The sequence below is a fragment of the Tachypleus tridentatus genome, chromosome 13 (genome assembly GCF_004210375.1).
Source record: "Tachypleus tridentatus isolate NWPU-2018 chromosome 13, ASM421037v1, whole genome shotgun sequence".
Classification (NCBI taxonomy): Eukaryota; Metazoa; Arthropoda; class Merostomata; order Xiphosura; family Limulidae; genus Tachypleus; species Tachypleus tridentatus.
In genome coordinates this window covers 242,064,344-242,082,612 of record NC_134837.1, presented here as the reverse complement: position 1 = coordinate 242,082,612, position 18,269 = coordinate 242,064,344, and the positions used below count along the sequence as shown (strand labels likewise).

The 18,269-nt window shown below is 33.2% G+C and overlaps 1 long non-coding RNA gene across 16 annotated transcripts in view; it reads left to right on the top strand.

Moving 5' to 3' along the window:
• LOC143236703 (uncharacterized) overlaps positions 1-18,269 on the top strand; it is a 101,615-nt gene that overhangs the window by 64,957 nt on the left and 18,389 nt on the right. For 11 of the 16 annotated variants that reach the window (XR_013019703.1, XR_013019701.1, XR_013019695.1 and 8 more), the window contains one exon: positions 4,515-4,648. The exons of 2 other annotated variants lie outside the window; for them this stretch is intronic. This is a non-coding gene — a long non-coding RNA (uncharacterized LOC143236703). Of the gene's footprint in view, positions 1-3,909; positions 4,239-4,514; positions 4,649-7,461; positions 7,477-17,253; positions 17,919-18,269 lie in introns of those variants that run through there. 3 more of the 16 variants (XR_013019708.1, XR_013019712.1, XR_013019710.1) reach the window with 3 other exon arrangements.

Here is an 18,269-nt window from a genome sequence, read left to right as displayed (position 1 = left end):
TATTAGTCAAATGAAATGTTATAAATATCTTCATAAATTATCTGAGAGTAAATCACAAGCGTGATTATTATCCCAAACACTTATGTGTGAATGGCAAAAGAAATCCTCCTAAAAATACCACCAGTCACGTACCCTACAAATATATAACTGAACCCAGATTCATCAAACAAAAGCAGTAGGTTATAATTATTTCTCTATAGTGTATAACAAACATTTTTATTCAGTTTTGCTCCACAGTATTTCAATGTATTACCAAAGAATTTAAACACAATCACAAATATCTAAATGCATTCGAACAAATATATCAAGTAGACATTATTACTAAAAACATGGTAAGAAATCATCAAGAAACGTATGACTACATATAAATCCATAATCACGTGGTCTTTCCTACTTTTATGCTTTCTAATATTATGCCTTATTATCTTATTAATATTGGACCTATCCTCAACTATCGCTGTTCTATTTCTGAAAGCTTTATTAAAAATCACATGTCGTTCCTGAGAAAAATGAATAACTAATAATTTTACTATTTTTTTGTCGATCAAATAATCAGCAGCTCTGACATTTGATGTGAACTACGAAGTTCTTTTGATCCATTAGGTCCTTTCTGTTAACATGTAGAATTAATTGTATATTACATGAACTAGAAGAGTTCTGGTATAACGTATACTAGTTAGTGTCATATTCGAAATCAGTCGTGTAACGAGTTTAATTCTGTTATAATGTATATCTCATGTTTTAATAATTTTTCATTCGGCTTGCTTTGAAACAAATAGGCATATTTTCAAGATTTGTTTAGAACATACTTTCTTTAATAAAACACTATTTTTCAATATTCCAAACGCATTTTTTACATCAGTATTCACTAAAGTAAATCGAAATTTACACCTATGTAAACTATATTTTCAACCAGTTACTGCACGGACAGTACTATTGATACGTAAATTATCACACGAAATTAGAAGTGCAAACGTTACTAATTTCTCTGAATAAGGTTTGAAGATGGGGTTGATTTCTTTAAACGTAGTTGAATTTGTTCAAACAGGAATATATATTTGGTGTTTATATATCAAATTATTTAATAACATAAAAAGTTTCAAGCAAATGTGGTTTAAGGTAGATATCCCACAAGTCTTCGCGGTCTATTAAACAAGAGTAATTTTAAAGCATAGTATATCTCGACGAATAAAACTATAATAGGTAAGACCGGATTATCATTTTATTATTTTCATTACGTCTGAAACGTTATTTCGACTGAATCCATGTGTTAACCGAACAGTTAATGCCCTTTAACATAGCCACTCCCTCCATTTGTTGCAGTGTTTAGCCGTCGTTTCGATACAACACACATTTGCTAGTGTCTTAGTACTCTAATATATTGTAAGTTTATATGATAATACCTTAAAAGACAATCTGTTGAAATGGAGATTAATACTCATTTTGTCATAACTTGATTTCTTAAAGATATTCACGTACGTTATTTTGCTGCTTATCATGCGAGAGGTTATAATACATGTTATGAACCTACATAAAGAGACTAAATATTATGATCAGCACGTTGTTAAAAAAATTATACCAGTCGTGCTTAATCTTCAATCAAATAAAAGTTTCGTTTGCATTATTTTCATCTCTTCATATTAAAATATTGAAAAAAAATTAAATATATATATACATACACTGAAATTAAAAGACTTATTAATTATTGGTTATTGTTTACATTTACTTTTAACTGTATTTTGCTCATTGCACTTTCTGCATTATATTTAGCCTATCTTATTTTTCGATTATTTTATTCCAAGTAAATTATTTCCTAACCAGAAGCACAAACGTTATATTTTAATATGAGTAGTAGTAGAAACACAGGTTACCAAGAAATGTCTTCCTATGACTATACATGAGGAATGCCGTCCTATAACTCACAATTTTTCTCCAGTATATCCTGCAACATTAACCATATACTTTACTCATAAGCGCTTCCTAAACACATAATGCAAGAGCAGTCGAATGGTGAACTCCAAAGTCTTTCCTAAGCATATATTACAGATGTAGGGAGACTTTGATTTAGAGTAATTAGTAAATATACGTTTTATTCCTAAACAAATAACAAAATAGTAGTCAACCTTTAACTAACAATGTTTTTCATAAACAAATAACAAAATATTAGTCAACCTTCAACTAACAACGTTCTTATAAACAAATAACGAAATATTAATCAACCTTCAACTAACAACGTTATTCTAAACAAATAACAAAATAGTAGTCAACCTTCAACTAACAACACTCTTCCTGGACAAATAACAAAACAGTAGTCAACCTTTAACTAATAACGTTCTTCATAAACAAATAACGAAATATTAGTCAATCTTCAACTAACAACGTTCTTCTAAACAAATAACAAAATAGTAGTCAACCTTCAACTAACAACACTCTTCCTCAACAAATAACAAACCAGTAGTCAACCTTTAACTAACAACGTTCTTCATAAACAAATAACAAAATAGTAATCAACCCTCAACTAACAACGTTCTTCTAAACAAATAACAAAATAGTAGTCAACCTTCAACTAACAACACTCTTCCTAAACAAATAACAAAATAGTAGTCAACATTCAACTAACAACACTCTTCCTAAACAAATAACAAAATAGTAGTCAACCGTCAACTAACAACGTTCTTCTAAACAAATAACAAAATAGTAGTCAACATGCAACTAACAACACTCTTCCTTAACAAATAACAAAATAGTAGTCAACCTTAAGCTCACAACGTTTTCCCTAAATAAATAACCTGTCCAGTTGGATAAGGTACACGACTCGTAATATGAGGGTCACGGATTCGATCCCCAGTCATACCAAAACGTGCTCGCCCTTTCAGCCGTGAGGGCGTTATAATGTCACAATCAATCCCATTATTCGTTGGTAAAAGAGTAGCCCAAGAGATGGCGGTGGGTAGTCATGACTAGCTGCGCTTCCCTCTAGCTTTACATTGCTAAATTAGGGACGGCTAGCGCAGATAGCTCTCGAGTAGCGTTGCACGAAATTCAAAACAAACAAACAAAATCTTCAGGGGCACATTGATTTTAATCTACTTTTTTTGTTGTGTGTGTTTTGTTTTTTGTCATCCTAAATAATTAATTGACTCGTAACTAAATTTTAGTTCAAAAATGTTCATCCTAAACAAATAATGCAGTAACGGTCAACATATCTCCTTCCTGGTTTTCAGCTGCTAAACGTAGTAACCTAACAAACAACGCAGCAGTACTCTGTTCCTTCAACATTAGCGAATTCGGAAACATTAAAAAAAGTGTAATGTATCCATTTTCGTTTATGTCAGATAAAAATATAGTTTTATTTGTCATTGTTACTGAATTTTTAATTCATTTCTTGGTTACTGTCAATGATTGTAATTTCGGTTTGTAGAATAAAATATGACAGAATTTCGGTTTCGGGCTTCGTGTGAGAATCCAAGCACCGTCTATGGTTTTCTATGCAGTTCTGTAAACGTTCATGTTTTATGTGTGAAATTTTAATGATTCTCATAGTTTTCTGTGTAATTGTAGTAGGTTTTGTAAGTTTCATTATTATTCTTGATAATTTGTAGGTTTCATGTATGGTTTTGAAAAATGTGGTCCGTTCTCTAGCAGACTTGATAAACTTTGAGGTTTCTCTTTGTAGTCTTTCTTGCTTCCGGTCTTTTTACGTATTATTTCAATAGCATTCATTGTTTTTGGGTTGTTTTTTTTCTGTAAAATTACGGTAACCTGGGTAACTATATTTATATATAACTATATATATATAACTTCACTCAGTAAAAAAATACGGGTTCGATTTTGTAACCTATCTTTCAATCAAGTGTTTACTTTATTTATAACCTTTTTTTGGTGCTAAGTATAAAATCACTAAAAACGCTTCTTGGAAATATATAATTGTAAATAGAATATTTCTGTTGGTTCACTGAGGCGCCTTAAATTCGTAAACATGCTACCGTCGGCTCTTTTGCTTCTCCACATTTAGACCTGTGGTTGTTGCGCGTCCTTTGAGCTTGTGTTTTATTCCATTTAATGTGATGTCTAAGTGATTTCTTTTTCGAAAGATCACAGAGTTTCAAGTCCCTTGAGCAAAGAGAAAAAATCAGTTCATTATTCTGAACAACACACGACGAATCTCAAACTGACATAAAGCCATAAATCAGTTTTTAAATTTCAAAAACACCATGGGAAAATAACTTCATGCTTAAGTAACTCTTTTTTATTATTCATTTAGTAATTAACTCTGCTTATAAAATTCGTTATTATCTACTGTGTTTGAACAAACTTGGGTGGCTAAATGCTATAAAAATATGTTTTGTTCTATGGTTGATCGTGTAATTAATTGAAAAACTACAAATAATACAGCTCGTTCTTCTTTCAGTTGCTATTACTTTACTTCTACTCTTCGTAAAAGTTTTACGTGAGAAATTTCAAGGGACATTACCATTAATTTGAAATAACTGTAGATGTCTTTTTCTCTACAGGTTACCTCTCTTTAGACGTGGTTGGTCTGACAGGGAATGTGAATAAATGGGATTACGTTCCATGTGAGATAATGCAGAACCATCTGACGGGGCGACGACTATGTAAGCTCTAAGCTTCTTCTACATGTACCGAAGTAAGGGCGCCTTCCCTAAGCCTGGTGCAAGCTTTTGTGCGGTCTGTATAAGAAACCGACGAGGCGGCGCCCGAGTTTCATGCAGTTCGAAGCACGAGAAAAAGCTCGGGTTTGCTTTCTCACCCCTTTAGGTAGAGACGTTAGAGTGAGGGGAAGGGGAAGAGATTTACAGACTCCAGGGTTGTTACGTCACATATAAGCGTTACCGTATCGCTTTATCTGATATATAGCCTAATTCTTTAAGGGTATCTTTGGGGTAAAATTATGAATGAAAAGGTTTATTTTAGACGTTAAAGATCGCGAAATAACGTGGTAAGCGTTGTGGATTAAACAAAATAGTGGATTTTTTTCTTTCAAACCACCTTATTTACATATCAATTACACTAACCCTGAATCTGAAGAGAAAAAATAATCGAATGTATAGAATGATTAAATACTAAATATTTGTATATTTTATTTGGAAAATAACAGTTGCTTTTGTACATTCACAGTCCAATAGCCTTTTATAGACTAAATATGATGCGTAGTTATATATAAATATAGACCCTTTCAACAACTGATCCACATTTACTAAAGTACAAACATGCTCAGAAATACCGAATTCTTCCTAATCTCAACAGATGGATTGAATTAACACAACTGCTAGCGTAAATAGCACATTGTGCAGCTTTTGGGTTAAACAGAGACAAACATTCATCACCTGAAAATAATAAACTCAAGAATAAACAAGAAGGAATAGGTATTTTCAAATCCACTGATAACCACCTAAAATTAAAACCTTAAGGGCTAGTCTTTAATAAGAAGATTTTTAAAACTTTAGCATATAAAATTCATCACAAGATGAAAGAACTTAGATAATGTCACGTGACAAGAGATTCTAAAAATATATATTGTGACCGCCGCCGGTAGAATATTTCCAATTCACGACTTTGGAAAAAAATTAAACCTTGTTTAATGTACAGAATTCAAATGATGGCGATAGATAAAAGTAAATCAGACTCCACTGAAAGTGCTTAAAAACGAAAAACAGCAAATTGTGAAGTCATTGAGAGAGTGAAAAATACCATGATTTATAATAAAAAGTAAACGTTATGTTATGTTAGAAAGTTAGTTGTATTTTATGATAAAACGATGTTTCTTTTGCATATTTATAAATTGCATTAGTAAATAGTCAACAGGAGAAATGTAAAAGAAAAAAAAACGTTGTTTTTACTTGACAAAAGAGTAGCACGTTGAATCTCGATATTAATTATCACATTTATCACATAGAACATGCTAAAGTGATAACTTAGAAACCGATTAATGTTGATATACTGCACCTTATAAAAATATAATTATTTAGCTCTAAAAAAACTCTAGCGTATTACTGATTTTTGAAAACACTAAGAAACACTGAAAGTAAAACAAGGACGAATAACATCAGGCTTAATTATATACAAATTATAACAGTTAATGTTCATAAGTAGAACAATAGCTAGAGCATCTCTACGTAAAACACCCAGAAAGAAATTAAGAGTAATATAGAATACGAGAAGAGACGATGAGACAGAATTACAAATACTAGAAAAGACACTGTAGAACATACAGTGGGCACAGGATACATGTGTGCATTTATGTACAGAAAAAGGAAAACTATTTATTGTCTTGAGTAACATGTCAACAACCCTATTAATTTATGATACAAGGCTTTCAAACTTTACTCTTCCCTCATAATTATAAATCAAGATCTATACCAGTTATTATAAAAATATGCTCGTTCTTTATTATGGCAGGCTATATCTTATACATAATACCTCTAAGCCTAGCGCAATAAATTAGTCCTTGTGGTTTGTCTAGCACACCTTTATTCATACGTCTAACAATAAGGAAAATTGACTTTCACTTGTAACATGTAAAACCAATAGAAATAAAAAAGAGCAGTCTTTTATACATGAACACGTTTCTCACTTGTCATTATTTCTTAGTGACGAAGCATTATTTGAAAAACTGATTTAAACACGTCCATCCAAGTACGATCAAACAACACTGCCTATTGTGTCTGTTTCTTCGCGCATAACATCTTTAAAACGTTTCTTCTCTCTCTCTCTCTCTGTCTATAGTGACATCTATAGTTATGGTAATTGTTTAAAATGTTAACAACTGTATGAATACCGAGAACTCGTTTAATGTTAGCTGAAGAAATATGAATAGCGTTATACTTTATGTAATAAATTTAAATAACCTATCTACTCATACGGATTCCAAAATAATTTGAACTTTTGTATGATAGGACCTTTCAATTTGTTAACACAGCACATATTAGCTATGTGCTTTTATATAGTAGGGTCACCGACCTGTTAACCTGATTATACGTGTGTGTGAAATTTTATGGAATAGAATCACTCATTAACTGTGTACACAAAGCAATTCGAAAGAAAAACGTTCTTAACCAAAGTTTCTGTAATAACTGATTATTATACCTAGAATACATTCTGGACGTTTAACGTCGTTTATCGTATTACTAGTTTTTGGTACAGTTACCACCCTGAACAGAAATCGTTGTTGTTTATTTATGCTCGATAAAGTGTTTTTTGTTTAATTACATTTAATCTAAAACAAAAACGCATCAGCACTATGAAATAAGGTAGTAATTCGAGAAACCCACTTGCAGTAAAAAATGTATCTCAGGACAGCTGGTAAGAGTATTAACACCTATTAATAAAACAGAGAACAACGTTGTTCTCTGCTTTATCAGTGAGTGTTAATACCCTTACCAGCTGTCCTGAGATACAAATAAGGGATTGTTTTACTTCTCTAATCCGTCTTAGTACGAATAATTACAACGTAAGGTAAGTTGAATGAAGTATAGCGTGTATTAAATAAAATCTTTACTGAATATGGTTTTAATTATCTTACACATACATACTGGTTAACCAATAACAGGTACCTACAATACGTGCGAAAATAAAAGAATATGATAAGTATAACTGAGATTATACATATGCTTTATTTTCATGTACATATTTCAGTTAATGCTTAAATTATTATACAGGATGCTCTAAAACTAGTTGTCTATGATTATATCTGATGTTTGGAGAGAAAAATGAATGTATAATAATAAATATATGAATCTACTATACATATAAATGTGTCAGATAATGTACATAAATTTAAAAACGACAAACATGAAAAATATTTCTGGTGTGACTAAATTCTGAACAAGTGTGTACTTATTTTCACACATAAAGTTGCAGCGTAACAGAAGAGATATTTGTGAAACACTCAGACTCGTTTACAGCCCCTTGAGACGGCATTTTACTATTTATTGGATTCTGAATAAAGAAAACTTGGGTCAAAGCGGTCATGCATTGCTCTGCTTAGCTGAGCAAACTACATATCAAATACGATGTTTTAAAGGCTTGGTATAGCATACAATCAAAATTATTAAAACCTGTTATTATTAGTACCCGTGTTTCAGAAACTATTTTAAACATATATGTCGCTTATCTTTAGTTCTCTATGGACATCCTATGCCTTGTTCTGGCATATGCTTTCCCTACATAAAGTGGACTTGTTTTCTCAAAAGTCTAGACAACCAAGTTAAAATGGTGAAAGGCTTAACAATATCTTAATGAATCATATATACTCAAATCATAAGGACTTAAATGTGGTAGCTATATTTATAGGCCTAAAATTACTCAGTTTTAGACTCTTTTTATATCATAATATTTAATAACTAAATAAGTTATTTATCCCATAAATTATTTATTCTTCGTTGAATGTCTAAACTTTAATATTCGTTTATAGTTCTAATTTCCATTGTAACTTTCCACAAGCACGTCATTTTTTATCTCAATACAAACTTAACCACATTAAACTAACAAAGTAACGATGATATTGAGACACACAGGTTGTGGAAAAACTAAATATATAAAACAATTACCTCAACGTTTGAACAAGCATGAAGTTAACATAGATTTTTATTTTGTTCTTTAGGAATTTTTATTTCATGTTTCCTAGCAACTAGTCCAGTCAAAACTTTGCTCTGTTAATTATGCTAATGCAAAGTTTAAAAGCAGTTCCTTCTGAACAGACTGTCACAGCTGTATGTCTACGGACTCACACCGCTATAAACCGGGTTTCGATACCTGTGGTGGGCAGAGCACAGACAGCTCATTGTGTAGCTTTGTGCTTAATTCCAAATAACTAATCATTAATGAATCTAAATAGACTAACACTTAATGTGATTTACTTGTGTACTCCCAACCAAACTGGTACGTTATAACACCTTAAATAGAGTAAATTTTTTTAGAAATATTATTGCTATGGTGAAGTAACAATTAATAGTTTATTCTGTTTTACGTATTACAGTATTCCAGGTGCAGTTATTGTCTAAGCCCTGATATTGACTAGTAGTTCACAGATATATACCGATAAAGAGTGCCTTCTTTGATTTTCCGAATTTTTTTGCGTTTTGAAGCTTTCAAAATCTTGCAATTATCTCATTCAATTTTACATTGTTTATTGTATTTTTGCTCTCGTTTAACTAAAACGACTGGCAGTGGATTTTATTGTGCTAGTAACATACCAAACCACTGGTACAATATTATGAATTAACTGTTTTATATTACATACACCAAGAGCACTGTTACATGTCATCTTTATATATGTATTACTAAATATATATAAATTAAAATCATTAATGGGTGGTAATGAGCCTGTCTCTGATTAATTATTATGCTACAACCGTTGATACAAGGTTATGAGATTATCTCTGATGAATTATTGCATTAAATACTTTAATCTGTGGTCATGAGGCTAGCATTGATGAATTATTACTCTACAACCACTCCTGCAGGCTTATGGAATATTCCATAACAAATTTTCATATTAAACATATTGACAGAGATTTATGTGTTTATCTCTAGTGAATTATTATACTGTTCTTTTGTTCTGTTATTAATTACAGGTATCGAAACCCGATTTTTTGTGTTCAAGCCCTCAGGCTGAATACTGGTTCACTGGGAAGCCTAATTATTGTATTAAAATTATAATATTCCATATAATTGGAATATGGGTGTGAGGTGCACAGCTAAACGCCTGGTTATATGCACTCTCTCCATTGCAAAAGACTGAACCATGGATTTTAGCTTTGTAGGTCTACAAACCTACCGCTGACCTTCCGGTGGTACCATACACCACAGAGTTGTGTCGTTGTTTGTGTGTATGAATGTGATGTTTATTACATTAAGACTATTAGTACATTACTTATCAGCTCGTAACTGAAGATATGATGTTAAGGTAAGGTAAGCCAGAATAAAACCGTTCTTGTCATTTTTCCAATTAGACTCATTTCAATATTACTTCTAGAGGTACTATCAATGTTTTATAAATAAAATAATGAAACCAAAAGAAAGTGAGATATATTAATCACAATCTAGTACTACGAATGATATGTGTAAGAACCCTGAAGTCACAACTATGGGGTTTCGAATTACCTTTACATTCTATCATCTAATGAACATAACCTTTTGATATGAGATACCATACCAAACCGTGTTTTATCTGTAACACAAAAAGTTACGTTTATCCCAATGATTTGTTTTAACACCGAAACCAAAGACAATCTTACAACTTGTATATTTATAGATCCTACAAGTACAGTAGCGGCCAAAGTTAAACTTGGAACGGCAATGATTTCCTAGCCATAAGTTGTAAGAGTCTTTTAAGCTTGTGAAGTAAATATGGACGAGTTGTTTTTAGGAAAACATTTGTTTTAAGCTGTTAACATATAGCATGTCTAGAAATTCTTTCAAGGAAATTATTCTTTGTATAACGGAGACAAAAGCAATTAACTTCGTACTATGAGATTTAGAAATCCGATATACTAACGGAGTGAGGGCTGGACAATACACACATATAAATACAAATATTAAACAATGCAACTCAGCATAATTTCCAAGCTCCCTGCACATATTCCGTTTTATCGAATTAAAATGTTGCATTCTCTTTTCGATGAAAGAGATCATTTATAAGTTTGAAAGGCTTAATGTAATATAGAAACTGATTACCCTGATTAATGAGACATACAAAAACACAGGTAAGTTACGTATACTATAAAACAACGCCTTATATCCATACACATACAAAACATATTAAATTAAAACAAGTATTCAACTATACACAAGAATATTTTTATTGGTTCAGTTTTAGACCACTAATACATTAAAGTTTTCACTCCAGAACAAAATTTTATTTACTTGTTGAATTTAGAGTGAAGCTACTCGAAAACTATTATAACGCCCACACAGCTGAATGGAAAAGTGTGTTCGGTGAGGGGATTCGATCCCGTGATTGCAGATTGCAAATGGAGTGCCGTATTTTGTTTCTCGTCCTCAGACCGCATCGGGTAATCAAAAGATCTTACGGACCACTATCCAGTTTCACTCCATCCTCTTTCAATTGCAATTACAAAAACATCTCATCAGAATTAATAGAAAGAGTGGGTTGGTTTTTTATGTGACTTGCATTTTGGACCATTCCGAGAACCACCCGGAGGACCCTCGTGAACCACAGTTTGAGAACTACTCAAATAACTGGTTTACACAATGTTAATAGTTCACCCGTACTTTTACTTTGTCACATGAGTCTTCTGGGAGTACCAGCTATCGCGAATAACATGGTTCTTTGCAAGAGTCGAAACACATCTTTGTCTACCTTGGAACTTAGATGAATTTATTTTCGGAAAGACACAAAAATGTATCTCAACGGTTATTTTATCTACAACAGTTGTAAGTATATGAAATAAATGATTAGTAGAAGCTACCATTTATAAAATCATTTTTTTCTCGAATAATCTTACTTATACGTTTTTCATCCATAAAGCAGCGTGTGGGTTTTTAAACACCTATAAAATATTAGTCTCCATTAAAAAAAATTAGAGGACAAAAATAGAAGAACTTTCTTTTTTCCACTCCTGATTATTCATTGCATATCAACAGAAGAATAGAAAGTATCAGATGTTTTTTTCATACTTCCACTGACATACAGAAATATTAATCACTTGTGACTTCATTCACTAATGTTTTCTTACTTGTCTCGATGGACCAAAACAACAAACCAGTGTCTTTGTTCTATATTTCAATATACATAGTACGCTTTAATTAGTTCATTAACGTAAAATTGCAACACTTTTGTTATTTACGTAAGTTACCTTAGGAACTAATTTACATGTGAACAACAAAATCATAACCATTTCTTAAATGTCATGAATTATGTACTTTAGACGTTTTAATGGCGGGCCACACAAAATACCTCACCTTTACAGATTCAAACTATTCAGAAACGTCTCGCTATCATTCAACCCCTTTTAATTTAGCTTTGTAGCGATTAACCCAGTCAATCCAGTTTTACTCTTTTGAGATTACTGCTCTTTACCACATTCTTACAATTGCACACCTGTAGTGGTCAGTTACAAAAAAATGCCTTACCTTATGACTAACATATATATACCAATTCCTGTTCTATAACACTATGTAACAAAACTTTTACTTTTTCTTGTTCCTGTGCAGAAAGTGTTATTTCCCAATTACTTATGCCTGAAGTAAATAGAAAACACCTATTTTTCTCTTCAAACTTTTCTTTTGTGACCTGGGAGCGTATAACGAAAACATAATGGGAGACTGTATTTGGTGACTGATACGTGAAAGTGATTTACATTACAGTCGCAAATCTCGAAAAACGACTCACTTCTAAACAGTTTTGTATAACTTTAGTATAAATACATGTAAATCTTGATTCATATGTTGTTTTACTCAGACCTTATGTAAATGAAAATGTGCAAATTTGCCTGTTTTTCCATATAAAATAGGTTAATTTCTAAATTTCATTATCCAGGTCACAAAAGCAAAGTTTGAAGGGAGTAATGGCCATTTTCTGTACTTTCACAACATAAGCAATTAAGAAATAACACATAGTATTCAGGAACAAAGTTTGTGTTACATAGTGTATTAGACTTTTTTTTTTTGTATTTCAAGCAATCCCATGATAATGATATGTGGCTTCTGGTGTGTATTTTTCTAATTTTCATTATTTATTTAAAAGTCCAAACAACCTGTCTTAGAGACGTTTGATTTAATAAACCCACGTATTTTTCAAGGCTTAACCTGTATGAGGCTTATGATAACCGTAAAGCTATTCACATAATTATTGTTGTTTCCAACCGCGACTCTCGATACACAATTTTTGCTCTCAAATTATCCGGACGTGAACTGTATTATCAAAGTTCTTTCTCCTAATGTCTTTAAAATTACTTTTTATCAATACAAATGTGTTTTTCTCTGCCTTTGATTAGATAACAGTTCACACTCACGAATGTTACGAATAGGTCAAACTGTGTCAGGTAGCATTAAAAAGAGAAAAACCAGAGAGTCTAAGGTATAACAAGCTAACACTCCTTACCCTCGCCCAAGGTTTTTAGTATTCTGCCATATCTCTGATGATTGAAACACCCACTGGCAGATTACGTATAACCATCTCACTCTTTTTTTCCTTGTCGGAATTATTCCCGTTCCCATGGAAACCTCCATGCACAATGCCTGCTTGTGACGTCAATTCGTATAGTATGGAGATCCATCAATCTATCCGTTGAGTCGACACTGTTTATTTCAAACTTTGGCAAAATAAATTGATGTTTTCGTCGCAACCATATTTCTTCTTTAGAAATAAAATGCGAACCATGCAGAAAGGGAAAAAAAAAGTTGATAAAAAGTTTTCGACCAACAGTAAGATTTTTTCTTTCATGCTTGTTGGCTTGACTTCACTAGCATTGGGCTGCATACTATTATAGAATCGTAATTTTTCTTGCTTTAGAAGCAAACGTTTCATTTTACCCGAAGAAACACCTCTTAGGAACAAGAATAATTTATAGATTCGACTATTTAGCTTCTATATACATGTATATAGATGAAATTAAACTAGGCCTGGCATGGCCAAGCGCGTAAGGCGTGCGGCTCGCAATCCGAGGGTCGCGGGTTCGGGCCCGCGTCGCGCTAAACATGCTCGCCCTCCCAGCCGTGGGGGTGTATAACGTGACGGTCAATCCCACTATTCGTTGGTAAAAGAGTAGCCCAAGAGTTGGCGGTGGGTGGTGATGACTAACTGCCTTCCCTCTAGTCTTACACTGTTAAATTAGGGACGGCTAGCACAGATAGCCCTCGAGTAGCTTTGTGCGAAATTCCAAAACAAAACAATGAAATTAAATAAGACTTTTAGACCTCTGAGCTGCTGTTTACAAAAAAACATGTCGCAAAACGTTGTCTTCTTCTGAGCCTAAAAGAGTTAAACACAAATTTGGTTTCCAATAGCCAAATTTACCAGTAATACTTAAATTAATTTCCTGGAAAATCATTTGTAATACAGAAAATTATATAATCATCAACAAATGACAGTGCAACTGCAAATGTGCACATACATAAGCACAAAGTTCTATGTATGTATATATAGGGAAAGGAAGAGTGATTATACCATATTTTTCACACAATAATAAAGTCAACATTCTGCACCTAACTACCCTTTGTGTAGCTAAGCAGTAAAGAATTGCCCCATTAATATTATATTAACTATTTCGTAAAGGTTAATATACTACCTGAGTTTTGTCTTGTTAAAGCTAGTGTTTGACATCTCAGAGAGTTTAACTTATCAAAGGCTAAGGTTGTATATGAATTTTATTTACAATGCTAAGGCTGTGATTAAGCTTTTTTTTTAATATTGTTATGAAAGCTATGAGTGTAACTAAGTGTTAACATTGTGACTAAGTATTGCTTTGAACGTTATGATTGTAACAGAATTTTGTTAGGTCAGCCATGATTTTACAAGAACGTTCTCTGAAAGGTAAAAAATAGTTTTATATTTAGACTTTTGTATAGCCATTTTACGCAAGAAATATAAAATTAAATTTGTTGTACAACGAAATATGTTAATACAAGTACAATGTCAAAAAGCAGAAACGAGTTGACTTTACTTGTACCATACAGATAAACATGCACTTTCTTAATCTTATGATGGGCATGCATGTAAGTTCACGTTGTCTCTTGAAATAATACTTGCATTATAATACTTCATTGCGTAAAAAAACGTTGCGTGGTAGTTTAATTTTGTAGTGTTTAGTGTTATTTCAAATTTCGGAACAGTACGCGTATGTTGTTGAGAAAGTTGATACACGAATATTGCCTTAGTTTTTGCTCTTTCCACTAGTATATAAGTATATTGTTCCTAAGGGTAAAAATGCATCAAAAATAATATATTGTAATAAAGATTATTTTGAAATGCAAGTTGTTATGATTATAAATTAATAGATTGATATGCCTCTGAAAAGCTACTTTTAGGAACAAATATTTTAATACTTCGTGTTCGCATAGAGTAAAAACAAATTATTATTTCGCATAGTCTTTTGTCAGCCATTTAAAATGCACATCTGTCAAAGTTTGTCTGATGCAACTTGTAATTTCGTAAGAGACCTAATGCAATGTAAAGTGTGATATTGACCAAACAATATTTGCCATATTTTCCAAGAAAATTATATCTATTAACCAGTCTGGCTGTTTGATTATTGATAAAGTTGTACTTTTGAACGTACTGTCAAGTTTCATGTGGCTACTTTAAGCGTAAAAGAAATGTCAGAGTCAGTAGATCGAATAACATTATCAAAATGGCATTAACTTATTTTTATTTGAACAAAGTTTTTAGCTTGAAGTAACTATTAATATTCTTATTTACTAGAGTTTTCTGGCTTTTAATAGTTCAGTTCTTTGGATGAAGTTAAAGCATTCCAAATTGTTACTTTTGATAAAAAATCTTACTTTGCGAGCATTTAACATTATCTTCTCAGCTAGGGTTAGTCGTCTGCAAACAACAATGAAGTGGGTCGTTGATACCGAACACTTTTTTTTATGTGGACGGTATTAGAGTTTACGTTATAAAGAATATAAACAGGTAATAGTAAGAAATATTACCTGAAAAGTTCGATATAGTGGGGTTAGTTTTTTGCAGAAAAATACAGCTTAGGTAAACGTAAGCTTGCTTAAAGTAATTAAGTACAGACCACAAATATCTTCACGTATGTAACTATTTATGAAACATTAGATACCAAACTTTGACCCAGGAAAACCCAGCCTACGAGCATAAACCTCAAACTCTCCACATTAGCTCTGTATAAAACTTGGCTGCTCTGCATAACCTCAAACGGAGAAAACAGTTTTACAGGGGTAGCACTTAATTACGACAATCGCAAAATGAGAGAAAAACGATTCCACTACATGTATATGTTTCTCTTTGGAAAGTAAAAAGACGCCACGGTGCAAATAAATCAACAGAAGGGTGGTTGACAGATGCGAATCCTATAAAATATATATAAATATACGTATAAACATGTGAACCGTGGACGAAATACAGCTATTGACCTCAGCCAAAGGTCTCACAACTTACATTATGATTTATACAGCGGACCGTGTCCATTCCAACCTCATGGTCATTTACTAGGGGACACTAGAAGAGCAAGTAGTATCACAAACGGCTCCAACGGTTTGTGAAACAACGACGCCAGTACGTCAGGCGCGAGCAAACATCACCTTAACAACGCCGATGTTAATTATTAGGTTAAACAGAAAGAGAAACACAATGCAGCCATATTGGAGTGTAAAATTGTCGGTAGGGTTACCAAATTCCAAACGGTAATTGCCAAAAACCTCGAAACTTGTCTAAATTTCGTGGCATTTCTTACCTCGAGACGCAGCTCTAGTTAAATTTACTTCGACATTAAGAATTAAGAACTCCAGCAATCGGAAAATTTCTAGGCGATCACAGGTATGACATTGTAAGTTCGACAACATTCTCGAAAAAACTGCCGAAAAGCACTTTTATACTAGAAATCTACGGCATGCAACACGATTTACTTAAAAACTCTCGTCGACCAAAACACGACGGTTCGTAATGGAAAACTCTAATTCTTGTATTACACCAGTTAGAAAGGGTTACTGTCATGGCGTTCACTAGCACTAGTGAGAGGTGTTTGTTCCTCGCCCATCGACTTAACAAGCTTCCGCGCCGCCTGGTGACAAATTATGAATATTAATTAGTGCGAGTGATGCTCCTCCCTAAGCGCCGTGGGAGAGACATCAGGAAACAAGTGTGTCAGAGATCAGAAAGTTTGAGTATTTCTGGTAAGGCACAGAGTTTCTTAGAAGATGGAAGCACGCTTTTATCGTGGTTATTGATCGGGGTGAATAGCTTAGCATGGCTTGAGAAACCTAATTGATTCTTTAGTTACTACAAAAGTGTGTCTACATTCCAAGAAGTACTGAGTGTTCATGTAAAACCAAAAGTCGCCGACGGTAGCAACTAACCAGAATCCCATATGTTTGGCTAACAAAAATAGTTACCTTCAAATAACAGTGTTTTAGCACTTTGAAAGAGTCGACATGCATCTACTAATTTGCAAACATCAAAGCAATGATTTAGTAGAGTTTATTATCTTTTAAAAATAAAACTGCTTTTAATCTAGTTGAAAAGGTGGATATACCTTAATGGTGCAGGGTGAAAACACTATTCGTAACTATCGGATCAATAAGAAGTGTGAAACCCACAGAACAGATTAACGCCATACGTTAGCAAAGAGCTAGACATGGAAGTTACAGTGTGAACTATAGCACCAGGTACCTCTCTGTTTCCATTGCAGAGAGAGCCGCCTGAAAAGATCAAGCCTCTCGTGGAAAACACATCGATCTGTCTGCAGAAAAATGTTCATGTGCATGAAATCAGCACTCGACATCGCATGTACGCCTCTTATCGAACGTAGAACGACATGTTATGCTCCTAGCAACTGTTTGAGCTTTTGTTAAACTTAGAGAAAATAGGTTGCTGTGATCAGTTGCCGGTATTGATCGATTTGAGGTGAACTTGAAGACCACGCAGGACACAACATTGAACAGAAGCAGCGAGGTGCGGGAAAGAACCAACTTGCTACCGGGAAACGCCAAACCACATGGGCGATCACTCTGCTTTCGCACTCGCATCATGGTGTGATGATGGTATCAACTTATGGGAGATTTTTAATGGAACTTTTATCAATTAAACCTACTCTTCTAATTCAGTTGTAGATGGCGCTGTGAAATCCTCACAAAATTGATCATTAGAGCGAAGAATCCCATTGCATTCTTCCAGATTACCTTCATAGAAATAACCATCAATGCTAAGATTGGTGCAACCAATAAAATGTTTGTAGACCTGCCAAGACGTAAGAACATTATTTTGTTCACTATTGATAGAATTTGTATTTTCAATAAATATTATAGAAATAGACACGGACTACAAGAAATTTATGCACGTGACAAAACTGACGCGCGCGTATTTGAAATTTTTCCACTCACGTGCCTTCCTTTTTCGGACTTCCGCAATGTTTCTTCACGCGAGAATATCGGTGAAATATAAACGACTATTGGGCATTTATTGTAGAGTTTCGGCTGTATTGTTCTACAACTAGCACAAGCGAAGATGTGTGTCACGGGGAACATCCAGAATAAACGTATTATCTTCAAATTAAGTGGAGAAATAAAGTTTGCCATCATTCCTTTGTAAAACATTTCTT